Source organism: Juglans microcarpa x Juglans regia, chromosome 2D (genome assembly GCF_004785595.1).
Source record: "Juglans microcarpa x Juglans regia isolate MS1-56 chromosome 2D, Jm3101_v1.0, whole genome shotgun sequence".
NCBI lineage: Eukaryota > Viridiplantae > Streptophyta > Magnoliopsida > Fagales > Juglandaceae > Juglans > Juglans microcarpa x Juglans regia.
Window position 1 is genome coordinate 28,946,349 of NC_054596.1, and position 11,977 is coordinate 28,958,325.

An 11,977-nucleotide genomic window follows, 5' to 3' on the forward strand; every position below is an offset into this window, starting at 1 on the left:
ATATTGCCACTTAAAGTGGTGTTTAAGCCCCTTGATAGTGGAAGAAAAAGAAATCTTGTGGATTGTACTACGGGAGTTGTGGTCTTTGATATAACTTTGACTAGAGAGTATTGTGGTTGGCTAAAATTTGAGATGATGGTCACTTAAAAAAAGTTGGAGTTAGATTGGGTTACCTTGGGTGAGGAACCTGTTCTTTGTGATGATAATGTTCCACCAGAACTAGTACTTCAGGTAGTCTATATTTGTGGTGCTTGTTATGCTACTACAACGTTCATACCTTCCTTTCATAACTACCGCATTTGGTTTTTTCATGGTCTCGAAATGACCACTTATGTAACACCCTGCTTAATTAACCATTGATTAATCCTTAAGTATTCTAGATTAAACTTTTAATTATGGGTTAATCACTTTCATTAAGGTTGATAGTGGGATTAGTATTAATATTGGTACTTAGTGTTAATGAGCTAGGGATTAGAGAGGCAAGCACATTAGTAATTTTGGTGAGACTTTTTATGACCCAAGCGCATTCATGGGCCTAGCCCAAAAAAACCTTGAACCAAACCCTTAGGAAATCAAGGCTAGTTTTAGCCCAAGTATAGGAAGGCATAAGGCATTTGGTGTAGATTGGAACATTGGCTCTTTTCAAGCCTATATGGCCCAAAGTCATGTTTAGACTCATTTCACCATTCAAAGACCAAAACTCCAATATACCATATCATTGGTTTTTTTAAGCCCAAATCACACTCAAAGTATCCAAATTAAGTTTTAAAAATTGCGTAAGGCCATTAACCATCATACTTGAGGTTAGTGAACTTTAAGCCATACTTTGAAGCTTAATCATGCTTAATCTTTTCTTAAACTTTTTAATTCAATTTTTCTTGAATTAATACTCCCTTAAACCATGATTAGACCATGTTAATATCCTAGCAAAACCATCCCACATGTCATTAAGAAAAATGACATAACAAGCCCAAGCCATGCTTCAATCGGTTTTATGCATTGCCCTTTGTAATGCTTGGACCATTTTGCCCTTGGACCCAACATTTTTATGGTTTGTCCTCAAAGGTAATATGATCCTTAAACACATCATGAGACCATCCCAAACTCAGTTTGATCAATGGACAAAATTGTTTGCATCAATCAACTCAAAGAACCAAATCGGGTGCACCTTGGTTTAATTTGTATAGGAACCGTTTGGATTGAATTTGAACCAGCCTTCTGCCATGGTTTGCACCACCAACCCACGCCACCTCCTTCTCCCTCAAATCACAAAGAAGTCCCATGACCATCATGAAGGATTTTGACTCATTTTTTCTGCCCAAAAACATCCAAAACCGAACTAATTTTCTGCTACCACAAAACCACCTCCATCTACCAGTTTTCAAGGGTGGTTTGAGGGATCTTCTGCCATCCAAATGATGCTCCACGACTTGGAGTCATCTACAAGACCCTTGTAGCTATTGTGGAGAGGAAATTATGGGGGTTTAGGGCACTATTTTATTCTGCACAAGTGACCTAAGTTCATGAGAGCAAATCTAGAAATTTTCCAGATTTGAGCACCTCTCACTTCACCTAATCACCAAACACCCAATCCAATGCCCCTCACCCCTTGGCCACCTATAAATACTTCACTCCCATTCTTATTTCACCCACACCACATCTCCAAGCATCCTCTTGAGCCTTGAGAGCATTTCTCCCTCTTAGAGATCAAAAGAGTGCAAACCGAGTGAGTTTTGGTGAGTTCTTGAGTGTTCTTGTATAAGGCAGTCTAGAGTGCTTGGAAGGCCACAAAATTTTGTAAGTTTTCTTTCTTTTGATCTTAGCTAGCATGTCAAGTTTTGTTTCCAAGTGTTGGTACGAAATTTGGGTTGAGTTTTGAGAAGGTTTTGATGCCTAATACAAAACCGGGTCAATTAAAGGAAGGTTTGAATAATTGAATGTATTTAATTGGATATTTAGCTATGGCATGTCCTAAGCATAATTTTATATGATTTACCATTATTCTAACATGATTATGGAAGGTTAAACTTGGGGTTAGAAGCATGCCATGATAGGTTTTAAATCTATCTTGTTTTTATTTTCAAGCATGAATCGGTTTTAAGCATATTTGTGATTAAAGATTTCTTAGCTTTGATTAAGTGCTAGGATGAACTTGATTACTCAAGAATTATACTTCATAATGTCCCTAAAGATGTTAGTGATCATTAGTGATTAAAGAAAATATCATATGCATGCATTCATAGGGATCAATTGTTGAAAATACACATAGGCATCAATCAGGATGCATGCCATGGGTTGAGACTAATTCGAAAAGTTTCACTTTAGATTTAGAAAATCCAAGGGCATAGATGGTTTTAGAATATAAAAAATATGAAGTCCATGAAATTTGGTTAAATTTGGAATTCGCTTGTAATTAGTGAAAATTTAGGGTCTAAATGACAATTTTTGAAAGTCTATGGATATTTTGTAAATACCTAATTTTTGAAGCCGTTGATTTTGAACCTATCCATAAGAGTATTAAACCTAACTTAGTATACACATGATTTACGTAGCTATGACGCTAATTTCAAATTTTCCCAGAAGTTTGTAAGTTGTCCTCTAACTTACACGTTGATAAATTATTTATCAATTATTGATAAATATTTCATTCATATTTCAATTATCATTTTGAGCATAAAATATCATGTTATATGATACATTGAGTGCATACTTACATGACATGTGAGATTTTCACCATTTTTAGCATATGCATATAAATGTCATTTTCACATGAAAACTTGTTACATATGCATATGTCATGAAATACATTTTTCAAGTATAGCATAAAAATAATTTTTATCATGACCCCAAAGGTTAGGATGGGAAATTATCCTAGTGAAACTCGTATGGCCACTCTAGAATGTTTAATAATGGAGTGGTAACCCTCAGATTGACGAAAAACAGTCAACAGGCTTCGAATGGGTTCTTTTTAAAGAACGTCGAAGCGAAGTCAACATGTTATGACACCTAACGCTGGTGGGTGTACACGTTATGATTTTTATGATGTTATGTTATATTACCAATGCATTGAGAACAAATTTATAGATAATATAGTTTCAACGTAAGTTATACTACTGTCACCGGCAGGTACTCATAGTGCATATGGGAAACTGTGACATTATCACACATTGTGTTATTAATTAATATAATGATGTAAGTTTATGATGATGAAATTTTTATGAAGAAGTTATGTCTTTTCAAAAACTCGTGTCTCCATATTTTTAAAAGATGTTGAGGAATCTGGATGAAAGGCATGCATAATGATTTTTTGCATTTCATGTATTGCATATTTATCATTTTCATGATTGATTTATCTTTGTGTCAGTTAGTTATTTAACTTACTGAGATTTCAAGTAAATTTCACCATTTTATGAGACCACTATCATTCCACTCAGAATTATAGAAATTGTATTAGGGATCGACTAGGATAAGATTGATGGAGCACTGGATTCGCATGATTGAGAATGAGCTAGATCTGGAGAGGAAGCTGAACTTAATTTTGATATTTATAGCTCAAGTCCTTTATACCTTAGATCGCATGAAGGGAATGATATGACTTTGTATATAAGTCTATGCTACTTTAGTATTTTGAACATAATTATCTAATGAAGTTGGGATGTTTTAGTTATTCTGATATATTTTTCACCTTAACCTTTTATTTCCGCTGCGATTATTGTATATTGTTTGTTGTATACTAGGATGCAGTACATATTAACTGTCATGAACAGGAGTACGTAACCTTGTGTTGCATGTCCCGATGCTCAAAGTTTTCATTCCATCCCAAGCGATGATTGTGGGCATCACAACTTATATTGCCTGGTTTTTTACCATAGCAAGCCAAGGTATTCATGGTTGTACAAAATTTGCACTTAACATGTTTGATAAAATGCGTAGACGCATTTTTTGTGTTGGGAGGGGAACGCGGAAGGGACCTATGAAAATTGGGGTTTTGTTTATCTTAGAAGAATTCATGGATGATGATGGTGGAATTCTACCTACAATAATCATTCACCTTGGGATGGTTTAACACTTGCAGATTTTGACACGTCATTTTTCCTCTTTATTGTTGGTATCTCACTTGCACTTACCTACAAGAATTTGTCATGCAGAGCTGTTGCAATTAGAAAAGCAAGACTATGGGCTCTAAAGTTTTTAATGTTAGGCCTGCTTCTTCAAGGTGGCATCTTCCATGGCCTTAATGATTTAACTTATGGGGTGGATATTGAACATATGAGATGGATGGCTATACTACTTGCAATAACATATCTGCTGACAGCATTGTGTGAGATTTGGCTGAAAGGTAAATTGAGGATCATCTTTCAAGCGAAAGACAGAATGATATCTGATGTTGCTATAAGCTTGAAAATGTTGTCAATGAGAATAGTCAAGTTTAGATGGAATTTATCGGAAATTTGCCATTTTAGTAATGAAGTGTTTGATGATGGCTTCCTTGTTCCACCTGCCTCAAAGATGTTTCCTGCAAACATAAAGGATCCCATCATTAAGGTAGATATTTTAGTTCAAAATTTTAGGAAGATCAATGGAGGTATTAGAGAGAGGGATGAGGTTGTCCACATGGCCTATGAACCAGTTATCAAATTTTGAATTCTGGAACTCTTGATATGAGTGCGAGAAGTGCTCCTGAGCCATTTTCCACTCATCCAGTTCAACAAAATGAACAACCTGTGCAGAACGATCTACAGACAAAGCTTACAAATGCTGAATCTCTGTTTTCAATAAAATCAAATTCCCAAACTGATATGCTATTTGATGGAACTGATGGTAACTATTGGGTAGAGTTGCTTTAATAACTGAACTTTAAGGACAAGGTTTTTTAAAGGGAGAAAATTTGTTATGAACCCAATTAAATTGGGTCGGACTTGATGGGCCTTCAAATTAGTTTTTACTTTTATTGTATTTGAGTTGTTAAATTGTTTAGTGGCCCGTAGGCTTAGTTAGTGGAGTAGGAAATTAGTCTAGGGCCTTACTTTGGTTAGAGTCGATTAGAGATGTTGACATGTTGTCTTCAAGTATATGTACTAGGGAGTCCTTGTGGGAAGGGGATCTTGAATCTAGAAAATTGCATAAACAATTTGTTATTTCATTTAGGAGGAATTGGGGACCTTGAATACCCCAAGACGTAGTCATTTTCATATTCTTCTTAGTTGTGATTATCTTTCTCATTTCATCAAACATCTTGTGTGCAGTCAATTTATTTATCATACCAACTATCTTCCATTTTCATACAATTTTCATATTACAACAAGGTGAAGAATAGCTAGGTTCATTACACAATTGAATGTACACGAATGGCAGCTTAGGAGAAGAAGGAATGACAAAGTCGATCTTACAGGAGGGACGAGAATGACAAAGTTTCTGAGTGGGCTGGAAACGTTTTGGAACGGGAAGGAGAAATGGGAATGGCAGACTTTGGGCTGGTTTGATTCAGTGATAAGATGAAATGGTTTTGGATGAAAGATGAAAATTTTAAAAAAAATTGTTAAAATATTATTTTTTAATATTATTATTATTTTCGGATTTGAAAAAGTTGAATTGTTTATTATATTTTATATGAGAATTTAGGAAAGTTTTAATGATGAGATGTGATGAGATGAGATGAAATACTTTCTGAATCCAAACGGGGCCTTTCTGAAAGAGAGGAAAAAGAAAAATACTAACGTTGAATTCTTGCCATGCCAGCATGTGGATTCTTTGTGGGATTCCTATATCTATAACGGAACTCGAAAATAATATTGTGACTGAGGGCTAGTTTGGGTATTGAACTCCATTACAATTCATTATTTTATTATCATTTTTCACATATTTTTTACTATTATTTACAGATAAGTGTAATTTTTATATGATTTTTATTACTCTTTTATTTATAAAAAGTGTCAGTTTTTCTTTAATACTATTGATTTTATTTTATTTCTATATATATATTATTTTCTTAGATTTGAAGGAATGAAAAGATTTAGTGCGAAATGAGAGCATTTTGGTACAAAAAGAAGAGACTACAGATCCAGACCGATAAGAGGCAACTAGATCTGAAAAGAGCCGATGAGATTTAGGCTAGGAAACTCACGACCAGATGGTGCAGCTAGAATTGGTGACAAAAGTTAGGTGATAAGCAAGATATTTTACCTTCTGGGGAAGAAGACTTGGCGACAAGGCTCTGGGCAGTTAGATTGGGTGACTAGTTTAACCGACCAACTTAAACGACATCGTGTGTAACAATTAGTAAAGGAGAGTAGATTTACCGCTCGGTAGGTTGGCGAGAGGAGTCTTTCATCCCTGTCAGGAGTCTTTCATCTCGGTAGGCGAGGAGACCAATTATATTCAGCGCACACGGCATCTACTCTGTGGGACCATTCCGAGTTCCGCAATCAATCAGCTGACCACCGAATCCTCCCGAACTTCGTAAATCAAGCTGTTTATTACTGAATCTTCCATTTTAGATAATTCCATTATTTTTTGGATAATTTCTTTTATGTTAACTTTTATCTTTAGAAACTATTTTCTAGATCTTTAGGCTAGTTGTAGCCACATTTATCTCATTTTTTTATTTGAATTTTGACATCTATTTAATCCCATCTTGTGGGATGAGTAGAGGGGAGGAGAGTCTGAGTTTTAGAGTAAAAATATTCCAGAGTTTATTATGAAGTTTCTTTGAAGGAGGCGGATCTGGGGAGTAGAGGCAAGAGCCGCATGCTTCGTCAACCAACTCCAATGTAGAACACTAGTCTTATTCTTTTTCTTTTCAATTTCATTATGAACTAATTTTTATTAACTAGAGCTTGGATGTAGTTTAGCATTGAACACAAAATTTATATTCTAAGTTATCGTATTTTCAATATTTCCATGATTGAGTGTTTATTTTTTGTTCTTAATGTTTACAATTTTCTAACTAATTATTGTTCGATCTATTAAATCGCAATGAGACTGAGAGGTGATTTGTGATTAAAGCTCTAGGATTAAGCACCATTAGTTGAGCGAAAGTAGAGATACTTTACCGCGATTAGTGTGATTTAAGAAAAATCCAAAGAACTTAATGAGTCTCCAATTAGTAAAATTCACATAGAGATAAGAGTTATTAGTTGAAGATATTTTTGGTATTGTTCGAAAGAAAATATTAAATAATTAAAGAATTCTTATCATCAACTTGAGATAATTGGAATTCTGTAACAAGGAAGAATAAATTGTGTGAGATTTGCTAGATGAAATCAAACGCTCTAGATCTATTTTTATTATCTTTAAAATCTTAATTTTAATGTTATTTTGTTCAGTTTAATTTAGATAATCTATTCTTCAATTTTTGGTTTTCCAAATAGTAATTAATTTAGTTAATTTCAATATTCAATAGCATAATTATTCCCTGTAGGCTCGATATTCGTTTTCTTTAAAACACTTTACTATTGTTACGATTTTGTGCACTTACAGATATTTTCCAGTATAACAAGTTTTTGGCGCCGTTGCTGGGATTAATTATTTGTTATTGATATTGATATTAGCTTGATTATTACTAATTTGAATTTTATTTTATTATTATTATTTTTTTAAGATTGGTGATTAGATCTCAGGTTTGCTTTTCTTTTATTTTTATTTCAGGATTTAGAAGTATATGCTCCTATCTAAACCATTAGAGTTTACACTTTTTGATCCCGATATTGAGAGAACTTTGCGTCGAGTCAATAAAAATAAGAAGTAAGAAGTCACCACATCTACCATCACTATGGCGAATCAGCGGAATGGAGATGCGAATAAGGCTTTGAGGGACTATGCTATGCCCTCAGTTAATGGGGCTACGTCTAGTATAAGGAGGCCGGCTATACAAGCTAATAATTTCGAGATTAAGCCGGCTATAATTCAAATGATACAGCAAATTGTTCAGTTTGCGGTCTGTCGCAGGAGGATCCTAATGTTCATATCGTAAATTTTCTAGAGATTTACGACACTTTCAAGCACAATGGAGTGACGGATGATGATATTCATTTGAGACTTTTCCCTTTTTCACTCAAAGAAAAAGCGAAAGCCTGGTTGAATTCTTTACCACTTGGTGTCATTACTACCTGGGAGAGTTAGTACAAAATTTTTTGGCAAAGTATTTCCCTCTAGTCAAGACAACAAAGTTAAGGAATAATATTACTACCTTCACCCAATTTGAAGGTGAATTATTATACGAGGCATGAGAGAGATACAAGGATTTATTGCGCAAGTGTCCATATCATGACCTCCCAGCCTAGCTTCAAGTACAGATATTTTACAATAGTTTGGGACCCACGAATCGATCTATGGTTGATGCGGCCACAAGAAGAGCATTAATGAGTAAGACACATGAAGTCGCATATGAATTTCTAGAAGAATTGGCATCCAACAACTATCAATGGTCTACAGAGAGAGCAATGCTAAGAAAGACGGCTAGAGCTTTTGAACTTGATGTTATTACCACATTGGCGGCGTAGATGACAAATCTATCACAACAACTAGGTAATATGAACGTTAATGCTATTCAAACTAATGTTGTTTGTGATCATTGCGCAGTAAATCATTTAAGTGTAGATTGCCAAGTGAAGAATCCTTTTGCCCAACCGAGTTATGAACAAGCACATTATGTGTCCAATTTTCAAAGTAAAAAATATCCTTATTCCAACATGTTCAATCCCGAATAGAGAAATCACTCTTAACTTTTCATGGAGCAATAATTAAGGGCCGGCTAGACCACCTCAACAATTTCCACAGTAAGAGAAGAAACCGACACTTGAGAATATGTTTATGCAGTTAATGCAAAAGACTGATATGGTGATCCAAAACAATTCGACTTCAATCCGCAATCTTGAGGCACAAATCGGTCAGCTCTCAAACATGCTTACCGAGAGGACAGTAAGGACTTTACTAAGCAACATCGTGACCAATCTGAAGGAACGAGCGAAATGTAGAAGCTGCCGAAAATGTGGAGTCCGAGAAGGAGGAAACCGAGTATGAGGTAAAAGAAGCAGAGTGGGATGTGACTGACCAACAAACTGAAAAGACTAAAGAGAATAAAGGGGTTTCAAAACCAAAGGAATCCAGGGAGTTTATTTCTGAAACGTTTTCTTCTTCAATTTATGATTCATCAATTCTTTTTTCACAAAGATTAAGAAAAAATAAGATTGATAATCAATTCTCTAAATTTTTGAGTATATTTAAGCAACTGCATATTAATATTCCTCTCATTGAAGCTTTGGAGCAAATGCCTAAATATGCAAAATTTTTTAAGGATATATTATCAAACAAGCGGATGTTGGAGGAACATGAGATGGTAATGCTGACTCAGTGAGAGTAGTGCAATTTTACAAAAGAAGTTGCTGCCTAAGTTGAAAGATTCGAGGAGTTTCACGATCCCTTGCACTATAGGAAATTCCTATTTTGATAAAACTTTATGTGACGTAGGAGAAAGTATTAATCTAATGCCTCTCTCTATTTTCAGGAAACTAGGTCTTGGAGAAGCAAAACTGACCACCATCTCTCTACAGTTGGTGAACATATCTATTAAATATCCGAGAAGACTCATTGAGGACTTACTAGTGAAAGTTGATAAGTCCATCTTCCTGACCGACTTCGTTGTACTAGATATGGAGGAGGACGAGAAGATCTCTTTAATACTGGGCCGACCTTTCCTTATGACGAGGCGAACCTTAATTGATGTCCAGTAAGGGAAAGTCATTTTGAGGGTCGGCGAGGAGCGAGGAGCAAGTCACTTTTGACGTATTTAAATCTATGGAATTTCCTTTCGAGTACAATCTTGTTTTCAAATAAGCGACCAAGACGTGGTCATGGCCGACGAGACTTCTGGAGCTAAATTTCCAAAACTATCACTTGAGGTATATCTTACTCACTCTACATCTATTGAATCCGAAGATAAAGAGGTTAGGGAGTGTAAGGGATATTTGGAAGCTACATCATCTCTTTCTCCTTCAATAAAACCAAAAGTGGAAGAACTAAACTCATCTCGACCGACATCTCCAAGTAAGGAACCACCCAAGCTTGAACTCAAACCGCTTCCATCAAATTTAAGGTACACTTTCTTAGGTCAGGACTCTACTTTTACAGTTATTATTAACAGTTCATTGAGTAATGTAGAGGAAAAGAAGTTGTTGAGAGTCTTGCGGGAACACAAAACTGCCTTGGTTTGGACCATCTTGAACATCAAAAGAATAGTCCTTCAATTTGCATGCACAAGATTTTAATGGAGGATAATTTTAAACCGATCGTCCAGCCCTAGAGGAAACTGAACCCATCAATGCAAGAAATGGTGCATAAAGAAGTATTGAGGCTTTTAGATGCTGGGATCATTTATCCAATCTCAGATAGTGCATGGGTAAGTCCAGTGGAAGTCGTCCCAAAGAAATGAGGGATAACCATGATCAAGAATGACAACAACGAATTCATACTGACGAGGACGGTCATGAGATGGCGAGTATGCATAGACTATTGAAGATTGAATGATGCAACTTGGAAAGACCATTTTCCCTTACCTTTTATTGATCAAATGCTTGAAAGACTTGCCGGCCACGCTTAAAACTATTTTCTAGATGGATATTCTGGTTACAATCAAATAGCCATTGCACCCAAGGATAAAGAGAAAACCACTTTCACCGGTCTTTGTGGCACTTTTTCATATAGGCGCATGCCTTTTGGTCTTTGCAATGCGCCAACCACTTTCTAAAGATGCATGATGTTCATCTTCTCAGATATGGTGGAAAAACTTTTAGAAGTTTTTCTGGATGGCTTCTCGGTTTTTGGTCAATCTTTTGATAATTGCTTATCTAATTTATTTTTGGTTTTGCACAGGAGACAAATCTTGTTTTAAATTGGAAAAAATGTCACTTCATGGTCAAGGAGGGAATAGTGCTTGGCCACCGCATTTCCTTCGAGGGAATTGAGGTCGACCAAGCAAAGATAAAAGTTATTGACAAACTCCCACCACTGACCAATTTGAAGGGCCTGAAGAGCTTCTTGGGTCAGGTCAGGTTCTATCGTTGGTTTATCAAGGATTTTTTCTAAATTAATAAACCTCTCTTAAATATGTTGATTAAAGATATTCGGTTTGAACTGCTTGCATGCTTTGGAAATATTAAAAAAGAAATTAATTTCAACACCTATCATTGTATCACCATATTGGAATTTACCTTTTGAATTAATGTGTGATGCTAACGATTATGTTATATGGGCTGTTTTGGGGTAAAGAAAAGATAAAATTTTTCATGTTGTTTATTATGCAAGTCGGACCTTAACAGAAACTCAACTTTATTATGCTACTACTGAAAAAAACTTTTTTGCAGTTGTGTTTGCTTTTGACAAATTTCGTTCTTATTTGGTAGGTTCAAAGGTGGTCGTTTATACTGATCACTCACCTCTTAAATACTTGTTGTCGAAGAGGGATGCCAAACCAAGACTGTTAAGATGAATTTTGCTATTACAAGAGTTCAATTTGGAAATAAAAGATAAGAAAGGTGCCGAGAATGTAGTGGCCGACCACTTATCTCATCTTGAGCTTAAAAAGGCGGCTAGCGAGAAGAAATTTCCAATTAATGAGACCTTCTCGGACGAGCAATTAATGGTTATACATGTTGTCCCATGGTATGCCGACATGGTAAATTATTTTGTGTCCAGAATTCTACCGGCCGAGATGACATATTAACAAAAGAAGAAGTTCTTCTCTGACTTGAAATATTATTTTGGGAAGAACCTTTTCTATACCGGTATTGCGCGGACCAGATAATCTTGAGATGTGTGCCCAAGGAGGAGATGAAGAGCATACTCAGACATTGCCACTCATTGGAAGCGGGCGCCTACTTTGGTAGAGCAAAAACAATAGCGAAAGTTTTATAATACAGCTTTTATTGACCGACTATTTTTAAAGACTTTTAATTTTGTTAATTTATGTGATCATTGTCAA

General features: G+C 35.5%; 1 non-coding gene across 1 annotated transcript; it reads right to left on the bottom strand.

Moving 5' to 3' along the window:
- Nucleotides 1–8,165: 8,165 nt before the first annotated feature.
- Nucleotides 8,166–8,272, bottom strand: LOC121251305. Its single transcript, XR_005937973.1, has one exon. It is a non-coding gene; the product is annotated as a small nucleolar RNA R71 (small nucleolar RNA).
- Nucleotides 8,273–11,977: the final 3,705 nt, after the last annotated feature.